Source organism: Aegilops tauschii, chromosome 7, assembly GCF_002575655.3.
Source record: "Aegilops tauschii subsp. strangulata cultivar AL8/78 chromosome 7, Aet v6.0, whole genome shotgun sequence".
Taxonomy (NCBI): Eukaryota; Viridiplantae; Streptophyta; class Magnoliopsida; order Poales; family Poaceae; genus Aegilops; species Aegilops tauschii.
This window is the reverse complement of record NC_053041.3, coordinates 517,652,714-517,659,311: the sequence shown is the minus strand read 5'-3', so window position 1 is coordinate 517,659,311 and position 6,598 is coordinate 517,652,714. Positions and strand designations below refer to the sequence as shown.

At 45.7% G+C, this 6,598-nt stretch overlaps 1 long non-coding RNA gene across 1 annotated transcript; it reads right to left on the bottom strand.

Moving 5' to 3' along the window:
• Window positions 1-383: 383 nt before the first annotated feature.
• Window positions 384-3,664, bottom strand: LOC141027710 (uncharacterized). Its single transcript, XR_012189487.1, has 3 exons — window positions 3,336-3,664; window positions 2,038-2,112; window positions 384-691 (listed from the first exon to the last, which is right to left on the bottom strand). It is a non-coding gene; the product is annotated as an uncharacterized lncRNA (long non-coding RNA).
• Window positions 3,665-6,598: the final 2,934 nt, after the last annotated feature.

Here is a 6,598-nt window from a genome sequence, read left to right as displayed (position 1 = left end):
CGGGTACCTCTTCCCATTGTAAGATAAATAGATCAAGTTGGCCAAGCAAAACCCAAATATCGGAGAAGAAATACAAGGCTATAAGAGATCGTGCATATAAGAGATCAAAGAAACTCAAATAACTTTCATGGATATAAAAAGATTTGACTCATCATAAACTCAAAGTTCATCAGATCCCAACAAACACACCGCAAAAGAGTTATATCATATGGATCTCCAAGAGACAATTGTATTGAGAATTCAGCGAGAGAGAGAGAAAGCCATCTAGCTACTAACTACGGACCCGAAGGTGTGACGCCCCCGATTTGACCGTACACTAATCATACACGCAAATGTGTACGATCAAGATCAAGGACTCACGGGAAGATATCACAACACAACTCTAGACACAAATTAAAATAATAGAAGCTTTATATTACAAGCCAGGGGCCTCGAAGGCTCGAATACATAAGCTCGAATACACAAGAGTCAGCGGAAGCAATAATATCTGAGTACAGACATAAGTTAAACAAGATTGCCTTAAGAAGGCTAGCACAAACTGGGATACAGATCAAAAGAGGCGCATGCCTCCTGCCTGGGATCCTCCTAAACTACTCCTGGTCGTCGTCAGCGGCCTGCACGTAGTAGTAGGCACCTCCGGTGTAGTAGGAGTCGTCGTCGATGGTGGCGTCTGGCTCCTGGGCTCCAGCATCTGGTTGCGATAACCAGGTAGAAAGGAAAGGGAAAAAGGAGGGAGAAAGCAACCGTGAGTACTCATCCAAAGTACTCGCAAGCAAGGAGCTACACTACATATGCATGGGTATATGTGTACAGGGCCATATCGGTGGACTGAACTACAGAATGCCAGAATAAGAGGGGGATAGCTAATCCTGTCGAAGACTACGCTTCAGGCCACCTCCATCTTGCAGCATGTAGAAGAGAGTAGATGGTAAGTTCACCAAGTAGCATCGTATAGCACAATCCTACCCGGCGATCCCCTCCTCGTCGCCCTGTTAGAGAGCGATCACCGGGTTATATCTGGCACTTGGAAGGGTGTGTTTTATTAAGTATCCAGTTCTAGTTGTCATAAGGTCGAGGTACAACTCCGGGTCGTCCTTTTACCGAGGGACACGGCTATTCGAATAGATAAACTTCCCTGCAGGGGTGCACCACATAACCCAACACGCTCGATCCCATTTGGCCGGACACACTTTTCTGGGTCATGCCCGGCCGCGGAAGATCAACACGTCGCAGCCCCACCTAGGCACAACAGAGAGGTCAGCACGCCGGTCTAAATCCTATGCGCGCAGGGGTCTTGGTCCATCGCCCATTGCACACCTGCACGTTGCGTACGCGGCCGGAGAGCAGACCTAGCAACCTCCATTTCAAAGGAAGTTGCGTTACACGGCCCAACCCGGCGCGCGCCGCTCAGTCGCTGACGTCACGAAGGCTTCGGCTGATACCACGACGTCGAGTGCCCATATCTTTCCCACGTAGTTGGTTAGTGCGTATAGACCAAATGGCCAGACTCAGATCAAATACCAAGAACTCGTTAAGCGTGTTATTTTTAAGTATCCGCGGACGCCGACCAGGGCCAGGCCCACCTCTCTCCTAGGTGGTTTCAACCTGCCCTGTCGCTCCGCCACAAAGTAACAGTCGGGGGCCGTCAGGAACCCAGGCCCACCTCTACCGGGATGGAGCCACCTGTCCTTTCAGCCCCCTCATCAGAATCACTTGCGGGTACTCAACGAGCTGACCCGACTTTAGTCACCGCATGTGTCATGTATATAAAGTATATAGTATACACCCGTGATCACCTCCCTAGTAATCACGGCCCAATAATATAGCATGGCAGACGGACAAGAATGTAGGGCCACTGATGGAAAACTAGCATCCTAGACTAAGTATTTAGGATTGCAGGTAAAGGTAACAACAGTAGTAGCAAGGACAGGCTATGCAGCAGAATAGGATTAACCGAAAGCAGTAACATGCTACACTACTCTAATGCAAGCAGTATAGAGAAGGAATAGGCGATATCTGGTGATCAGGGGGGCTTGCCTGGTTGCTCTGGCAAGAAGGAGGGATCGTCGTCGACGTAGTCGTACTCAGGGGCATCATCGTCGGTCTCAGGGTCTACCGGAGAAGAAGAGGGGGAAGAAACAGTGAATACAAAGCAAACAAAGCATCACGAAATATAACAAGGCAATACGCGGTGCCAGGGGTGATCTAACGCAGGGATAGGTGATACTGGCGAAGGGGGAAAACATCCGGGAAAGTATTCCCGATGTTCAGCGTTTTCGGACAGATGAACCCGAGGGGAAAAGTTGCGTGTTCGCTATGCTAGGGATGTGTGGCGGACAAACGGGCCGCGTATCCGAATTTGTCTCGTCGTTCTGAGCAACTTTCATGTACAAATTTTTTCCATCCGAACTACGGTTTATTTTATATTGATTTTTAAAGTTTTAATTCATTTTCTAGAATTACTGAAATTCTGCTAAGTCCTCAGTTTTAAATATCATTTAGCTGTTTTCCAGAGGCTATAACTAGTGTTCTATTCATCCTATGAATTTGTGCCTTATACCAATATTGATCACTTTCCTATGGTCTACAAGATGGTAACAATTGCATCATTGTTAGATCCTTGTAACTTGTTTATTTTCTGCTCCAAAGTTGCTATGACAGTATATCTATTTTTAGTTCTGCCAGTTAACAGAACATAGACTTTTGTCATTTTCATAGGAATTAATCCAGGCAACTTTTGGATTTGGTCCAATGGAAAGAATTGAACCTTATCAAGTGTACTACCCGCACATATAATTCTTATCCACATTAGAACTCGTTTTGATGTTGTTTTGCTGCAGTACAGAGGGCTAGTCAGTGTAATCGTAGCAAAGCTAGCTACTGCTACAGTAACATTCAGTTACTGTAGCAGAGTAGCAGCGGCGGGATGCAGTAGCAGCGTCAAAGCGCGGGGACGGTAGCGGCTAGCCGCAATAGAAGTGCAGCAACAGAGCAACAACAGCAAGGGGAGCGGCGCGGCAGCAGTCTGCACGGGCGCGCGCACGCGAGCGGCAGCAGGCGGACGAGCAGGGGCGCGAACGCGTATGCACGCGCGGGCATAGGCAGAGGACGGCTACGACCGAGCACGACCAAGGGCGGCGCAGGACGCGGGCAGTGCGCCGGCTGGTTGAGGCGGGAGCGGGCGAGGCACGTGGCCAAGGCGCGCACAAGGCAGCCAGGGCGCGCGAGGAGGCGCGGCCGGGCGTAGCCATTCGCGGCTTCGGGCAGGGGATGGGGCGGCGGTCTACAGCGATAATAGCAACGGGGAAAAGTGGGGGATCGAGGGAGGAGCTCACTGCGGTTCCGTGGGAGAGCTCGAAGAGGCCGGGGGAAGGTCGATGGGGACGGATCGAAGCGGCGGAGCTCCGTGGCCGAAGACGAAGTTGAGGTCGATCCCTTGCGCGGCTCCGGTCGATCTGCTCCTCGCAAGCGAAGTAGTCATCGTAGATGATGCAGAAGGTCACACTCCTAGGTGCCAGGGAGCTCGATGGGCGCGAGTGCGACGGCGGCCATGGCGATGACTGCGTCAGTCGAGTGCTGCGGGGAAGAGAGCGGCGCGAGGGGGGGAAGAGTGGGGAGGCTAGGGTTTGCCCGAGGGGGGCTTGAGGGCTGGAGGAGAACTTGAAGGCGAGGGGGAGGCCACGGATGGCCGCCACGCAAGGCTCGGCCGGCCATGGCGCCTCGGATGGCCTCCACGCCTCTGTTCTGTGAACAGAGGAGAGAAGAGACTCCAAGTGGGCTGGGCCGCACTGTAGCTTCGCAGGCCTAAGCGCACAGTGAGAGCCTTTCTCTTAGTCTTCTCTAAAATTTATTTAGCTATGGTTCTCTATTTGTTTGCCCACCAAAGACTTTTGTAAAATTTGCAACTTGTCAAAACAAATACTAGGCATTATTTAGTACCGCCAAAAAAGTTTGGTGGCAAGATGATTTCGTTTGACTTTTACTTAAATACAAATGGATTAAAATGGGCTGTTTTGGGTACTGTTTTAAATAGGTTAGGGGCAATTTAATATCCAAATAATATTGGATTATTCATGAGAATTAGTTAGTGAATCATTGCAACCCAGCGAACATTTTTGTTTTACCGTTCGTAGAAATAATAATTTGACTTTCTTTTCAATTTGAATTTGAATTCGGTTTGGATCAAAGTGAGGTTTAGAAAATTAATTGCAATGACATGGCACCATTAGTGTGTGGTTACTGTACCTTAACTATCCGGGCGTCACAGAAGGTCTAGAAAGAACTACTCACGCATCATGGGAGAGGCACCAATGGAGGTGGTGAACCCCATCCGAGATGATGTCTAGATTGGATCTGGTGGTTCTGGACTCTGCAGCGGCTGGATGAATATTTCGTCGACTCCCCTAGGGTTTCTGGAATATTGGGGTATTTATAGAGCAAAGAGGTGGTCCGTGGGGCACCCGAGGTGGGCACAACACACCAGGGCACGCCTGGGCCTCCTGGCGCGCCCTGGTGGGTTATCCCTTCCTCGGGACTCCCCCAGGTGCAACCAGGGCCCAATAGCTTCCTTCTGGTCCATAAAAAATCTTCGTGAAGTTTCGTGGCATTTGGACTCCGTTTGATATTGATTTCCTGCGACGTAAAAAACATGGAAAAAACAGCAACTGGCACTTGGCACTGTGTCAATAGGTTAGTACCAAACAATGATATAAAATGACTATAAAATGATTATAAAATATCCAAGATTGATAATAAAACAGCATGGAACAATCCAAAATTATAGATACGTTGGAGACCTATCAGCATCCCCAAGCTTAACTCCTGCTCGTCCTCGAGTAGGTAGGTGATGAAAATAGAATGTTTGATGTGGAGTGTTGTTTATCATATCATATCATATTCTTTTCTTTGTAGCATGGACATTTGGACTTTTATGTGATTCAAAGCAATAGTCTAGTTTTGACATAATAATTTAGATACTCAATCATATCAACAAGCAACCATGTCCTTACAAATATCAATGCTAAAATAAGTTATCCCTAGCCCATCATGCTCAAACATTGATCCATTCATGAAACACACTCGAATATTAGCTAGACCCAATACTTAAGTACGATCATATTGCCTCCTAGTTGGTGCTTTTTATGAGAGAAGATGGAGACACAAATTCAAAAATAAAAATTGCATAAAGTAAAAGAAAGGCCCTTCGTAGAGGGAAGTAGGGATTTGTAGAGGTGCGAGAGCTCAAAGCAAAAAAATAGAGATAAAAACATTTTGGGAGGTGTATCCATCCCACCAACGAAAACGACTCAGAGTTCCGAACACTTTCCATGCTAGATATGCCATAGGCGGTTCCCAAACAGAAAATAAATTTTATTCCTTTTTCCACCATTCTTTCACTTTCCATGGCTAGCCGTATCCACGGTTGCCCTCCATACCAACACTTTCCAAGAAATTTATTATTTGACAATATAAATTAAATTCATTTTTGCATTTCACGATTGGGCATCCCTAAAACCTTTGCCTTACTCTCGTGCAATGACAAGTGAATAAACACTCATCGTGAGAATAACACATCCAGCATGGAAAATATTAGCCACCTGTTACCGTTTTGCGAGCGAAACAAACACAAAAAAGAGAAGTTTATTTTGAAAATTAGAGATGGCACATGCAAATTTGCTTAGGACGGCAAAAGAATACCGCATATAGGTAGATATAGTGGACTCATGTGGCAAAACGGGTTTAAAGGATTTTGGATGCACAAGTAGAGGTCATACTTGGTGCAAAATGAAGGCTAGCAAAAGATTGAGAAGCGACCAACCAAGAAACGAATAATCTCATAAGCAAGCATTAAGCATAATTAACACCGAATAATGCACCACAAGTAGGATATAATTTCATTGCATGACTATTGACTTTCGTACTTGCGTAGGGAATCACAAACCTTAACACCAACATTCTTACTAAAGCATAATTACCCATCAACATAACTCACATATCACATCATCATATCTCAAAACTATTACTAAGAATCAAGTTTATTTTGTCCAATGATCTTCATGAATTTTTTTACTTATCCTTCTTGGATATCTATCACTTTGGGACTAATTTTCATGTGTTGCTTTTCATAAGCTCAAACAAATATAAGTGAAGATCATGAGCATAAATTTTCTATTTTTCTCAAAATAATTTAAGTGAAGCAAGAGAGAATTTCTTCAAAATTTCTTTACTAACTCTCAAATAAATCTAAGTGAAGCAAGAGAGCATTTCTTCAAAAATACTAAGCACACCGTGCTCAAAAAGATATAAGTGAAGCACTAGAGCAAGTCCTAGCTCATAAAAGATTTAAGTGAACCACAGAGAGCAATTCTAACAAGTCATGACATAATTTTGGCTCTCTCAAATAGGTGTGTCCAGCAAGGATTGATGACTTAAAACACAAAATAAAACAAGCAAAGACTCATATCATACAAGACGCTCCAAGAAAAACACATATCGTGACAAATAAAAATATAGCTTCGAGTAAAATACCGATAGTTGTTAGAAGAAAGAGGGGATGCCACTCGGGGGCATCCCCAAGCTTAGGATCTTCTATCCTTCT